We start from the raw sequence: 6745 nt of genomic DNA, 5'->3' as shown, positions 1-6745 counted from the left end.
TCATTGAATTTCCTCTCTCTGCCCATCAAGGTATTTTATTTGTCAGTTCTACGCACTCTCACAAGGTGCCAGAAGCATTTCTCATTCGACACAGTGCAAAGCTTTACTTTTATCCTGTAAACTGCAGTTCATCTGGGGCACATGTTTTCAAAATGGGGGACAAGGAGGGGAAATTGGAAAGGAGGGGAAATGGACAAAGAGAGAAATTTTCATTTCATAGCATTATTGTGCCTGTTTTGGGCATGTCATTATTGTTAAACAAACTTACCTTATCTTCTTTATAAATAAACAAGAAAATAAGTAGCCTCAGTAAATATATATTGATTTTATTTATTTACCTTTTTTGTATAAATTAAGCATTCACATTAAATTGCCATTTGCAATGGGGTTTGAATCTTGTAATAAACGTGATATCGCTTATCTACTTCAACCATTAATTGGAGCGGCAATTTAACAGCTGCAAGCCACAACATTGGTATTTTGGAACACCAAACTGCTGCAATGTAATTACAGTCTCAGCTGCTCTGACAACAGGATGGATGAGAAATATCCTGCACAACCAAAACAGCTTTATCGTGATAGTCAGTCTGCCATCCAGCCAGCCAGTAGCCTAATGCCTTTCACCATTCTACTATAGGCACTGGGCAGTGTACTGGCTGCTGCCAACTCAGAGAGAGAGAGAGTGAAATATAGAGAACTAGATTAGTAATCCCATATATATTTGGGGGCTCAGTTACATCACTTCAACAATGTCTGCCCTAAAACCATGTCTGTTGATTGTTGCCCCTGGACATATTAAGATGCATATGTTGGCCTAATACATGACTGATTTGGGTTATTCAAGGATATTTGGTTTTTGCCTCTTTACCCTCTGGCTCTGCTAGTCACTATCCATTAATATACTGCATTAAGGCTGTATCTTGTATTGCAGAATCTTGTGAAACATTTTTTTTTGCAGGTTTAAATTCCCAGAACATGATTTTGTTCCTGATTATTTTATCATTCTCTGACCTGACGGGAAGATAAATTAATCAAGAATAAAATATGGCGCGCAGTTCATTTCCCTTCTGCCATTCGTGTCTGTGCGTGAGTGGCTGTCTGCTACTCACAAGATTGGACAAGGGTCAAAGACAGTGCTACGCAAGAGAGCAGCTTGCCAACAACAGGAATTCAGAAGAGACGCTTGCTGCATTCAGATGAGGCTCGGGCCGTTGGGAGCATAGAGTGTGTGTGTGTGTGGGGGGAGTTAGGGGGTCAGCCCCTTGCCAAAATGAAACCCCCAGTCAAAATGAAAAAGGTTCCCCTCCAAATAAAAAAGGTTCTGGATCAATAAAGCTTGTCTATGGTCCTGTGGTTTTATATGCCAAGCGTCATTTATATTGCCAGGAGATCCAGAGTACCTGGCTCCCAGCGCTCTGGAGGTGGGTGTGCTTTCCATTCCCGGAGACGGGTTCAGCCAGCTTTGACTAAAAGGCCAATCTGTTGACAGTCAAATCAGAGATTACTTTTCATGAAGGAGTGAATGAATCCATAAAAAAAACGTGTGTATATCCTCCCTAGATGGCTGTATGCCCCCGAGACCACTTAATAAACACGTTTGTTTTATTCAAACAATTTTCTCGTATTTTAATAATATGAATATCACATTCTCTTTTTGTCTCCACCAGGCCGAAGGCATGGTGAGAGAGTATGTTTTGCACTCCGTCCGTGTGTGTGTGTGTCCGTCCGTGTGTCCGTGTGTCCTTCCGTCCGTCCGTTACCAGCTAATCTCCGGCACCGTTAACCCGGTCGATGCCAAACTTTGCACACACACTCCCTAGATGCCAACGATGAACCTCTGCCCCGCATTTTCCAGAACGGCCTGTTATAGCGCCACCATGAGGCAGCTTTTCACATTTGTTACCTAAAACTGCACCGATCTGCGTGAAACGTTGCATGCACACTCCCTAGAGGCCAAGGACAAACCTTTGACCTGCATTTTCCGCATCTGCCTTTTATAGCGCCACCAGGAGGCCGACTTTTGTAAAACACATTTTTGGATATTACTCCTCCAGATTCTGTCCAAAAATCTCACAAATCGTTACACAGTATCTCTATGGTCATGTGCTCAAGTCGGATCTGTCCGATATTTCATATTCCACCCTAATTGGCTATAATTGCCTTTCACAGTTTGCAAGATTGCCCCGTTTTGAACAAAAGCCTCAAATCATGAACACAGCATGCAATTTACGTGAAATCTTTCACACATTTTCTTACTAGGCTGAGGAATATATCCCACCCTTTTCACATTGGCCTGTTATAGCGCCACCAACAGGTTGATTTTTGCACAACAGGTTGATTGGAACAAAATACCTCAAATCATCCAATTGCCATACAAGGCAAACATGTTTATATTACTACTAAACATTTTGCCAAACATCTCACACAGTCCTATCCTCCTGGTGGAGACCTGTGCCCAGAAGGGCACTTTTTCTAGTTTTTAATGTTTTTTTGTGACTTTTGCCTTTATTTATTTTTGTATAGAGGGACAGACAGTAGGCTGACGGGAAATGGGGAGAGAGATGGGGGGGGGGGGTGACATGCAGCAAAGACTGTTGGGATCAGGAGTCGAGCCCGCTGCACACTGCCAGACTTGGGCTACTGGCCAAGGTGCCTGGACCGCTGAGCCATGGCCCAGGCCATCAATAGCACATTCTCTGTGCCTAATTCAACCAAGTCCTGTGAATTGGGCTGTTTCCTGCTGTGCATGGGCACAAAAGGCTCGTGGGCATCAAACTCAATGCATGCATCAGCAAGGTTATCTTCCTCTTAGCCCTCTTATCAAGTCCTGTCGTTATATTATCTACCACTAGCAATGCACTCCGTTTTGGCTTTATAGACTTTCTGGATGGTGAAAAGCGTTATATCATAATGCCAGCGTTGCCCTTAGCGACAGAACGTTTGTCCTTCAACACCCTTTAGGAATTAATGGGGGAAATGACATACAATCGCTGCCTCTGCAGTGGCGGGGAAAAGTACTTGCATGTTTTACTAAAGTAAAAGTATCGATACTGCAATATAGAAATACTGTTACAAGTAGAAGTTCCGGATTTCAAAATGTACTTTAGTAAACGTGCAAAAGTATTGGCTATGAAAATATACTTCAAGTACCAAAATTAAGTACTCATTATGCAGAATGTCCCATTTCAAATGTATAAAAAATGTTTTGAAAATAGCAGATCTACAAGCTCACAATGTGTCACAATGCTACGCATTGTTAGGTTGTAGATCGGCTATTTTTAAATGGCAGTATATAAAAGTATAGGTGACTAGTAACTAAGGTTTTCAAATAAATGTAGTGGAGTAGAAGTAAAAGTACAAATACCTCAAAATTGTACTTAAGGCCTACAGTACATAGTAAATGTACTGTGTACTGTGTACTGTGCTTTCCACCACTGTGCCATCTGAATCACAACATCAGACTGTTTCCAAACCGCTGGCCCATTTATGCCTCTGAAAAGTGGATGAATCTTTAAAGTAGAAAATGACACTGCCGCCTAGACCCATATGATGTACTTATGCCTGCCATCATGTCAAATGACTCATGGTTTTAGTCTTAGCATTCCTTTATCCTGCCAGACCTTGCAGAGCAATTAGAAAGCCCAGCCATTTGTCATAATACTTTGGCAAGGCTCCTCTGGGCTCTACTTTGCATCCTGCTCAGGAGTTTATAATTATAGGGCAGACTAGTTAATAAGAGAGCAGCAACAGAGGCTTTGATATAGGTTTTAGTCTCGCCTCTAAAATTATTTTAATTCTTTATAAAGCTCAACCTCTCAATTGTGTCGCACCTTGGCGACTGTGGCTCAAGAGGTAGAGCAGGTCATCCAATGATCCATGGGTCGGCGGTTCGAATCCCGGCTCCTCCTGGCTACATGTCGAAGTGTCCTTGGGCAAGACACTGAACCCCAAATTGCTCCCGATGTGCTGGTTGGTACCTTGCATGGCTTCCGCTGCAATCGGTGTATGAATGTGTGTGTGAATGGGTGAATGTAATGCACAATCTATGTAAAGCGCCTTGGATAAAGGCGCTATATAAAATGCACCATTTACCATTTATTTACCTACATGACTGCCTGCCTAGATATGTCCAAACAAACCGACCGCAATTCACATATAGCTAAGACTTGGCATCTCCCACTTAGACACTCCCACTATGTGTGTCCCTATGTCTGTCTGTCCCTATGTATGGGTGTTTAGAGTAGGACCTATTGACCCTGCTGTTTAGAGAGTCCGACCTATTGACCCTGCTGTTTAGAGAGTCCGACCTATTGACCCTGCTGTTTAGAGAGTCCGACCTATTGACCCTGCTGTTTAGATAGTACGACCTATTGACCCTGCTGTTTGAGTACGACCTATTGAGCCTGCTGTTTGTGTACGACCTATTGACCCTGCTGTTTGTGTATGACCTATAGGCCTATCTCACAGCCCCCTTTCCACGCCCACTTCCGGTAGATAGTGGTGTCATTTAATATTAGGCATTTACACTTTTTTTCTCTGGAGAATCTAAGTACATTTCCTAATGTTAAAATGTCAAAGACCGATAATAATATGAAGAAAACACAATGGTATAACAACTCAAATAAGTAGAATAAACCTTACCTTTACAAAACGGTAGTTTGTGGCTTGTGAAAATACCTCTTTTAACATGGAAGCCTATGGACCGCAAAAAAAATAACACCACTATCTCCAAAAGGGGACGTAAAAAGGGGGCGGGGAAATGCTGTGAGATAGGCCTATTGACCCTGCTGTTTAGACTAGAGTATGACCTATTGACCCTGCTGTTTGTGTACGACCTATTGACCCTGCTGTTTAGAGAGTACGGCCTATTGACCCTGCTGTTTAGAGAGTACGACCTATTGACCCTGCTGTTTAGAGAGTACGACCTATTGACCCTGCCGTTCGGAGACTCCTTGACAGTGTTGCTGCAGAATATGTGACAATGCTGTCACAGCCGCTCTGGTGCTGCCGTGCAGTACCGTGACAACTCTGACCACCAGATCCTGTAGGTTCTTTACATCCATCTCCTGCCGGTGCCACCATGCAGTGTTGACCAGTGTTGTTTTTGACAGCAAAATTTCTATTTTCGTTTTAGTCATAGTCTCTTGAATAGCTTTCACTTAGTTTTAGTCACATTTTAGTCACCTGGAATGTTTTAGTGTTAGTCTAGTTTTAGTCGACTAATTATCATAAGATTTTAGTCGACTAAATCTACAGGTGATTTAGTCGACTAAAATGTGTTTTGGCGGGCCTTAATTGATACCGTCGTAATGGCTGATGTTATACTTGCTGAAAATAGTGATATTCTTGTGTCTTTTACTTGTACTGGATCTCTTGTCCAATGTCCACTTGTCCCTTCCTAACATTTTAGTCCAGTTTTTATTTGTTGACGAAATTGTTAGTAGCCTATATTTAGTCTTAGTTTTAGTCATCATAGCTTATAGTTTTCATTTAGTTTCCATTTAGTTTTCGTCAGTGAAAAAAAGGCAGTCGACGAACATTTTTCGTCTTAGTTTTAGTCGACGAAATCAACACTGGTGTTGACAGCTCTGACTGGATCCTGTAATAAATATAATGTAAACGGGGATAAAAGCAAAAACAAATATCACGACTGAAGTTGTTTGACAGGCCATGTGCCAATCCGTGCTTTGTTGATCCTATACTAGTGCATGTGACACTGATTCCTAAACAATTTAGCACAATATGTCAAATTATGTTTAGGTATTATTATTCATTCTAAACCAGTTGAAGTCATAGATTGAGGCTTTTATTACATCACAGATCATTAGGGTTTTATGGAAGATGCTTCTGAACATGAATTTAAAAATATTTTAAGCAACATAACGTATTGTATTGCTAGTTTGACCATTTCTAATACTCTTGACTCTAATCTAATGATTGAAATCAATCGTGGCGACAAACAAGTTCCATGTGTAAATTCAATCACATCCATGCATACATCTGCATTAGCTGCAAGCAATGCTACTGTAAATGCAGATAGGCAACTAGTTGCATGCAGCTTCTGCTACATCTGCTTGGTAGACTTTGATTTGATTGATTGAAGAATTTATTAACAGTTTGCAGAATTACAGTACATTTCAAGCACAAACTCAATACAAAGGCTGTTAACTGTGAGTGGACGACCCAATTAAGCATTACACTTGTTTCCAATAGGGTCCACCATGTTCAAATCATCAAAACATTTAGAGACGTACAAATAGACACTTCTATAGACAGAACAGGAATTCATCATAAAGGAGGTAAAAAGGGAAAAGAAACATATACAGTGAGGGAAAAAAAGGGGTGGGCTTTGGGGGGGACAGTGCTAGCATGCAGTGTGATACCTATGTATCTTCTGGTGGTGCAACGATGCATTTTGATTCAGAAGTTTCAGAACGATTTTAACAGCATCCATACATTTTAGTGACTACACAAAGATCCTATAGGTTCTTTACATGTGTATTATGGAGTCCAACTCCATGATGCAGTTTGACAGCCCTGAGTCTGTTCTGACCTGGGACATAAATGATTGATTTTGAATGATTATTTATTTCTTTTTACGACGATCTACAAGCTCACAATGCGTCACGCTGCGACCGGTTGTGAGTTTTATTTTTTCAGAGAGCAACATCAACATCACATCACGGCATGGATTCCTCATTACTGTGTTTTTGTTTTTTGCGAGTCTCAACCAATCACAGCGCAG

This window comes from Electrona antarctica, assembly GCF_951216825.1.
Source record: "Electrona antarctica genome assembly, chromosome: 9".
NCBI lineage: Eukaryota > Metazoa > Chordata > Actinopteri > Myctophiformes > Myctophidae > Electrona > Electrona antarctica.
This window is presented reverse-complemented; position numbering follows the sequence as displayed.